We start from the raw sequence: 8,970 nt of genomic DNA on the forward strand, positions 1-8,970 counted from the left end.
TTAACTGGCTATTTATAAACACGTTATATACGTTGTATACAATGTCAATGATGCAATCATGAAAAGCGCAAGTGGGTTTAGTTTGGCGAATGATTATAGCCAATCAGCGTGCTAGAAATTTATGAATGAGCAACCATGTCATTTGATACAGGAATACCATTTAACACCATTATATTTATACCAAAGAAATAAACGTGTTTACTCGAATGTCAAAAGTTGCACCTGTTCGAGTAAGTCGAGAGTTATCACAAACGTCTCTGAGGTTTGCGTAAGCCAGTGCAAACACGAAAAACATCTTTACTTTTTTATAAAATACAATAATGCGAAACAGACAATTTTAAAACAAACGTTTTAATTATTCCTCTAGTAGTAGTGGTAGTAGTTTCGTATGGTAGTCACACCTCCATGTGTGTCTCATCAAGCCAGCTTGCAAAGTCATCATCTGCTTTATGCACTGCTGCGTAGCGCCTTCAATGCGTGTGAACGGACATTGCAGGATGATATGGTCCATGTTCTGGCTGGTGGCGTTACATGATGTGCAAGTTGGTGAGTCTTTGTAGCCCCATCGGTATAGATTGTTTGCTGTTCTGCCCTGTTTCGATCTTATTCGTTTACAAGTGCTCCATTGTTTACGAGTTACTTTCTTGAAACCAGGGGGAGGGACATTTGTGGGATCTTTGATTAGATCAGCACCCCTTGGTTTATTTTCGGAACATTGTTCCTTCCATGTATTGTTGAGGTCAAACGATTCAATCCTGGAGTTATGAAAAGGTTTTCGTGATATAAGTCTCGAAGTAGTTGGGGCAGACTGGATAATAGTTTTTAGTGGAGTGTCAATTTGTGTATTTTCAATGCGATGATCTTTGTATGTTAGCGAGCGATCTAAAGTCACACCCAGGTATTTTGGAGATGAGTCAAATGGTAATTTGAAGTTGCTTACACGTATTGCAAGTTGTAGATTTGCCTTGTGATTGTCCAAGTGGAAGAGGGTGCTTACAGTTTTTGTTGTGTTCATCTTTAGGTACCACTTGTTGAAAAAGATTTGTAGTTTTAATGTGTCATGGCTGAGGGTTTCTTCAATTTGTTTAATATCTCTAGATTGGTGTGATAGTACGAAGTCATCAGCGTAGCCAAGTTTGAGAGAGGTGGTCTGTGGTAAGTCACTGATATAGATGTTGAACAAAGTTGGTGCTAGAACTGAACCTTGGGGAACACCGTTTTTTATAGTTCTCTTTTTGCTTATTTTGTCACCCACACGTACATGATAAATTCTTGATCCAGACATTTTATTCAAAAGCTTTAGTGTTTTCTTACAAGGGATACTTTTGGCTAACTCATACATCAAACCGTTGTGCCATACCGTGTCGTAAGCCGCAGATAGATCAATAAATACAGCTCCAGTTTTCTGTTTTCTTTTATATACCATTTCGATGTATGTCGTTAAGGCCAGAGCTTGTTCAGTGGTATCTCTACCTGGTCGAAAGCCTGCTTGTTCTATTGGGATATAGGGGTCGAGTTGGGGTGCTATTCTAGTCAGCAGTATTCTCTCTAGAAGAAAAACAACACAACAGAGAAATTGGGCGATAACTTGATGTATCGTTTGAGGGTTTTCCAGGTTTGAGGATGGCAAGTATTTTAGCTTCTCTCCAAGTCTGTGGGTATTCTGATTTGTCAATAACATCCGAGAGAGATAATGCAAGCCAGTTGATCGCCTTGGGGCCTAAATGTTTGATCATGTCTGGATAGATACCGTCTATTCCAGCTGCCTTGCCAGCTTTCATTTGTTTAATTGCAGTGTCAACTTCGTGCTTACTAACTGGCATTGATGAAAAGCTGTCATCCGGGCTTGATTTGTATAAGCGTTGGTATTCATGTCTGATTTCTTTTTCGAATTTATGGATTGGTTTATGGGTGCTACGTTGTTATATTTGTTTTGCGATATCTTCAACGTTAATCGGTGCCTCTTGTGTTGTTTGCGGGTGTTTATTTGGGTCAAGTTTTTTCAAGAGGTTCCATGCCTTTCTGCTTGAGTGGCAGAAGTCCGTGTTTTCTACTGTTTCCTGCTATTTCTTGCAACGTCCTTTTTGTAGAGATTTTAGGAGTTCCTCAGCTATGCTTTGGTCCTGTGTTTCTTCATATCTTTTAAAAAGATATGTCATCGTTATCCTTGGATACGAATGTTAGGTCAGTAGAGTAATCTCTTTGCCATCTTGCAGAGAAGAAAATGCCCTTTTCTCGCGGATCAAACAATAGATGCATATTATTTTGTGATGTCCATGTGCTGATGTCTTCACCAGCTGTATTGTTCGTTCTGTAACCCCAGTCTGAATGATGATTGTTGAAATCATCTGTGATAACTGTAGGGTGACTGATGTGTGGAAGAGGTGGTGATAGCCAGTTTTCATTCTGTGGTTTATAGATGTTAATTAGAGTAGTTCCGCCATAGTGAACAATAGTACGATGGACATTATTTTCAGTTAGAGTAGATTGTATCACTGAGGTTAATTGGGGATGTTTTGAAAAAACCATTGTGCCATATTTTTCATGGAAGATGGCGTCAACAAGCGAGTAATTTGTGATGGTGTATCTCGATGATGGACTATTCTTTACAACATGGGTCTCTTGTAGAAAGAGAATATCAACTTTGTTATCATAAAGAAGTTTTGATAAGTATTCACATTTGGCCATAGACAATCCTTCGACATTTAATTAGAGTAAGTTCACTGTTGGGCCAATGTTGAGATGGGAGCCAGCTTGGCTCAATAAGCGGACCTTTTTATCCTGGGCAACGTCCGAGCCAGTATGGTTTTCTGTACTTGGACTATTCATCTCACAGAATATAGGAACTCTAAAAACAAGGAAAAAATTGCTCAAAGAATAGCTATTTATCAATGCTGTAAGATTTAGTGAGAACCGCTAACAGGAAGAAATCATGTACAATTTAAACATTATGAACACGTCCATAATGCTTGAATTAGCATGTTTTTCAACAACATGAACACCTCCGTCTTTGTCAATGTTTTACGGTAAAGCTCATGAACCTCTTTACACCAATTTAAGAGTACTGCTGACATCGGCCAAATTTTAACTCTTCAGAGAGTGAAAATTCAAGCTGCATCAAATCACAGTCTTAGTAAGACATTTAAATGGGGGGTGGCTAAAGTTGAAGAGTATTTTGACCTTTTTTATAACAAGAACGATTAGTGATACTCATTGCAAGCTACGTGTTCTAGAACAATGTCAGTAAGATTAAGATAATCTGTCTGAGTTTTGTGCGTAGGTATAATGTACGTTTTTACTCTTGAAGAGTTTATAATTAGATTAGGTTAGTGTTTTCTGAAAGTGATGTAAAGAAGTTACTGCTTGGCCAGATTTATCTAAAGGCTGATCATCTATCTGGACAAACTTGAGCAAGCAAAACATAGTTCATCTTCAAGTTCGTCTGTGTGTTTATAAGAGCAAACTGACAAATCATCCGTCAAGATGCGTACGAATTATTTGAATAGTTTGTTTATTTAGACGAATTTGCATGGGTATTTTGACTTGACGCATCATCCTTCAGTTAATATAAATATGGAAGGAGGACACTTTTTGTTTCTTTTTTTGGTTGCGATTTCAATATCACCTTTGAATCTAAAAATTCCTCAATTTCAAATTAAATCAATGTGTGTGGTAAATACAAAATAGGTTTTTTAGTATGAAGTCCGCAAATTTTGTTGTAACTATATAAAGTAGGGATCCAAGGATAGTGCAAAGTTTCTCAGAAAAAATGTTTCTAAACATTGCAAATGAAATTAGTTTCAAGAATGCTTAGTTTAAAACCTTGGCCAGGACATTACTGCGTCTAAGTTCAAGCGAAAACGAGCAAATTTGTCTCCAAGGAGTCATTAACAAATTTTTTAAAGCCACTAAAGGTGCTGTGTAAATACAGACGAAAAACAAGATGAAACATCAATATAGATTTCAAAGCATTAAAGTTTTGTACAGTGCAAGCTCATAGTTTATCTGATAGCTTTTATCAAAACTGTTATCGGAAAATGCTGCTGCCTAAGTAATTTGTAAGATATACGGGGTACGTAATTAGAATGCCATTAAGAACATTTCTCAGGTCTTGGTGTAAATTTACATTTAAAATTTTTATTTTCTAATTTATTTGCGCAAATCGTGTTTTTCTCAATCAATTCTAGTCGAAAATTGTGCCACAAGCATCGTGAAAATATAACTTCAAAAGACGTCAATTCGTGTAAATATTATTGTGGAAAAAACATACGGGTAAAATCAAAAGATTCTCAGTATAACAAAAGATTTTTCATTTCAAACTTCAAATAAAAGCTGCGGAATACCATGCAGAAATGGATAGTGGAGTAAGCTTTGTAAAGAAAATCTAGAACGTTTTTATTTCATATTTGGTGTTCTTGTGTACAGTTCATATACGAATTATTTTGCTTATTTTATTTGACAAAATGCGACAGTGCGATTTCTTTGTATTCATGAATTGCTTTTATCTTGAAAATATCAAAAGCTCAAGGAAAATCACTATCATAATAAACTTATGCAGTGCTTGTACATATACTGCCCCTCCTCCCTTTAGCACATTAAATCCTCATCACGCTTGCTAACTATTAATTTCTGGATATGAAAAAATAAGGAAACAAAACAGGATATTTAAACGTTAATTCCTATAAACAATATAAAACTGGCAATCCCAAGGATAGTGTAGTGGTATTAAAAGACGGAACTTTGTTTTTTGAATATCAGATTTCATACCGAATATCTATTAAAATACACAACATCGAAAACTTGACCCTTTCAAGAAATATGATTTCTATTTTAAGAAGAACAATATGAAGCTTTTTAATGAGAAGAATTAAATGATGGGTAGAAAGAAGATTAAAAAAATACAAGTTTAATAGTTCTTTGAGGCTTTTATGGTTACTCGATAATTTTTTCTATAACTTTACATCTATTTTACTTTACAAATAATCGTATCTTTATTACAAAACGTCCAATATACAGTGTAGTCACTGTAATATGAAAATAACGCGTTTAAAGTTAACTTTATCGAGATTTGAGAGAACAATTATATACACTCTCTTCCACAATGGTATGTAAAAATATGCATCGACGACTTGCCAAGGTCACATAGGTAATTCTGGCAGAGATATCTGCATGGTTTACAATGACAGGTTTGTAAGTAACTTCTAAACTTTATTGCTGACGTTTTATAGGAAACATTGTTTAATTATGGTGTGTGGTTTAGACCGCAGATTGTTTGTAGAAAAGAAACTGTTGTGGTTGGTAGTCGGCGATGGTTGTTGAGATAATAGGCATACAAAGTGCTCAATACCCTACCCGGCACAATTGCAAAGTCTTTTCTTTATGTTTGGCATTTAGAGTGATGTTGTTGTAATCGAAGAAAAAGCTGGACTGGATTGGATGTCTGCGTAAAAATGGTAATAAGGTTCTAATTCATTATAGAAATCGTTCGCGCTGGAAATCAAGACACACATATAAAACGTTTTTGAGGAAAGAGATGACTAGGCAATAGTGGTGCAGATCTTTGGCTTGCAGAGAACTGGTATCTACACGTTGATAGTTATCTTCTTATGTACGTATAGAGTGTGAGTTAAGTAGAGGCGTGATATTAAGTAAAAAAAGGAGGAACGACATGATTTACAAAAATACTTGTAAAACCAGTATTTTTTAAATCAGTTTTTTTTATTAAAAAATTAGATGTTCTCGTTAAGCAAGTATTATGCGGGCTTTTTCCGTCATCTCTTCTCCGATCGATCCCAGTATTCATCTCTTCTTCTCATAGATCTGGTTCCTCACCATTTATTGATATATTCCACATCTGTCGAGTTGTCCATCTGTGGAAGAATTTGTTTTCCCGTGAGGTGTTGGTCTATATTCAAGTTTGAGTGAATGGCAAGTAAGGATGCTTTCATTTTCAGGATAATGATATACATTTGCCATTCCGGGAGTTTCAATGTCCTCTGATGTTGAGAAATTGCTACCCAACCTAAGAACGATGTATCTGTTTCAATAGCAAAAATGGTATTTTTCTGATCAAGAATCACTCCAATGCTCTTATATTGGCTTAGTACAGTTGCCCACCAGTTAAAGTCGGTGATCACTTTTGCTTTTAATATGCACTGTCTTTAGCAGAAATTTTCGTATCATCCTAAGCAGTGAAGCTGACAGTTCGTGGATTGTTCTAGACGAACTACTTTTGCCTTCAGGCCATGAACTTCATCTGTCTTTGACTACGAGTCAATTATATCATAGTTAAAAGATACAGGTATTGCGAACTTTTTGTTCGCTAAGATGTCGATTCACAGGCATTAGTGACTACAGTCTTAAAAAAAATCAATATCTCACAACAAACCTGTTAAAAAAAAACAATGATGCCAATATTTTCAATCTTTCTATTTTCTTAATACATCGAACCATAACATTGGAGAAACAGTTATGGAATCATTTAAAAAAAATTTTACTTTGTTTTAATGTCAACTCTCCAATCAAAACCCAAAAGTTAGAAGTATTTACGTCCCATAGTTAAAATTGGCACAAAACGTGAGATGAAACAGAGCTGATAAATAAGGAGAAATTAGGAAATTGTACAGTAAGACTGAGTAAAAAGTGGAACTTATCCCTTTAAGGTTCACTCAAATTCACAAAAAAGCCCAAAGCCCTTAATTGTAGCTGGTCTTGATAAAATTCCTCAAATATTATTAAAAGATGCTGCAGCTACCTTATTCCCTTTCTGAATATTATTTTCTATATTTAAACATTATAAATTGAGTCACGTGGGTAGCTGGCAGTAAACCCATTGGTTGGATTATAGCAAATGAGCAATGTTGCACTGCCTAGTCGTCAATGGGATGAATGATATCATCACATGATCAAGCCAGGAACACCATTTGCTGAAACACATCCGTGTTATCACAGACAAGTCAACTACCTACTAATGTACTTTTAGACTAACGAAAGATGCGCATAAAATCGTACAAATTGCACTGAAACATGAAAGATCAACCCAAAACCGAATAAAATCTGTCTTATCGTTACAGATCGCGAAACTAAAATGTAGGAGGTTGCGTATGGATATTTTTCTAGTCAAGTTCAAGCAACTTAGCACAAATTCTGTTTATCAACAAAACAATTTATATGGAGTTGTTGATGCTTACAAGAAATCTTCATTACCATGTTTTATCCATGCACATGATTAGAATGTACTCTTGAAGTTGGAGCCAAACAACATGAGTTACTTACTAGAGTTGTGGGGTTGATTCATAACTTGTGTAATGTGTGTTTGTTCTTAATTTGCATATCCAAAAATATACACAGAGTTTAACGTTGCTCATTAGTGAAAACATCTTTCACGCTCAGTTTAAAGTAGTTGGAAAAAATCGTTCAATTGAAATGATTTAACCCCACTCTTACATATTCACTGTTAATCGCGCTCTCCACTTCCTCAACAATATCTTTGATACCAGAGTCGCTATTCACATAGCCTTTAAGAAAATCATCTAGTACTTATGCTTCTCTTTTACGGTAATTTTACACTACACGTCTACACAGGGGTGACGCCAAGAATTCCCCGACGGAGGGGCTATGATCCCCGACAGGGTGTTGACTTACTAGGCTGATGTGACTATGCACTTTTCATGCAAATCTTTTTTCAGGCAAAATTTTCAAAAATTATTATCGATCCTCGCTTTAACTAAATCGTTGAAACATATGGTTTGTTTTGGAAATACATCTACATGAAAAATTAACACTATTTATTCGACTTGTTGCGAGAGCCCCAATTAGAACGCTAATTTATAAACATATTGAACATCTTCTTTAACCTATACAAAACTGTAATCAAAGTAAAACGAGGATCCTTTAGTTATTAGATATTATTATTTATGTCTTGCTTAGCTTAAATCTTATGTTTTTCAATTTTATGTCAATGTTACCCTGTTAAACTTTTTTGCTGGTAAGCAGTTCTTTTTGACTGCATGTAGATAATGAATCAGTGGTGTACTAAAAAATAATTTATAAACATAAGAGGTAATATTAATAATGCACGAGCACAAGCGTTGAACTTTTGCACTACGGTAACCAAATCCAGTTTTCTCCCTCGACCACAATGAATTCCTAACATCATAATCTGTCCAGACGCTTGATGGTGATTTATCAATAGCTGCAATAAATGTAAAACTGTCAGAATCTGATGCTCATTACTGGTTTGGAACTCAAACAACAAAGTTTTTTGGTTTTTTTACAAATATGCAAATATATCTCATGTCGCATTTGCATATCTGCTTTCTAATGAACATTCAAAAATAAGTATTTCAGAGTAACTTTATTATTTTTTATATTTGATGTCGGTTGATGTCGGATAGCTGGCGTGTATGAAAATTATTGCCGATGCTGAGTGCTGACATTACTTTAAACGAACGGCAATAATCGACATTGGAAATAACATTTTTTCGTTATTCATTCCCCGACAAATCGTCAAATTTTCCCCGACAGGGCTTCCCCCTGCCCGTCTTCTGATTAGCTTCCAAATCACTAGACTCTTGAATGCAGCCTTTCCTCATTTTAACGTTCTATTTGTTTTTTGCATGTTTTTCGTTTATCTACACACATTTCATCTTACTTTCCATTCTAAGACAGAGCTCCCAAGTTTCTGAGATTTGGAGCCTGCATCCTGTATACTTTACAGAGTATCACGACATTTGGGAATCTCTTCTTTAACAGAAATGCCCTCATCCAGTGTGCTCGCCCAATTGAAATCCACTAATTAGCAGATTACGATGATCATCCTCTTTTCACACATGAACTCTCAAATAAATTATCTAATATAATATTGATAAAGTCACTATTTTATGGTTTTAACTTTGCAAGTCTATACCATTGAGTTCTATAATAACTGTATAGAAACTCAATGGTATATACCATGCAAGAAAGATCATA

This window comes from Xenia sp. Carnegie-2017, unplaced genomic scaffold, assembly GCF_021976095.1.
Source record: "Xenia sp. Carnegie-2017 unplaced genomic scaffold, XeniaSp_v1 HiC_scaffold_2, whole genome shotgun sequence".
NCBI classification, from domain to species: domain Eukaryota; kingdom Metazoa; phylum Cnidaria; class Anthozoa; order Malacalcyonacea; family Xeniidae; genus Xenia; species Xenia sp. Carnegie-2017.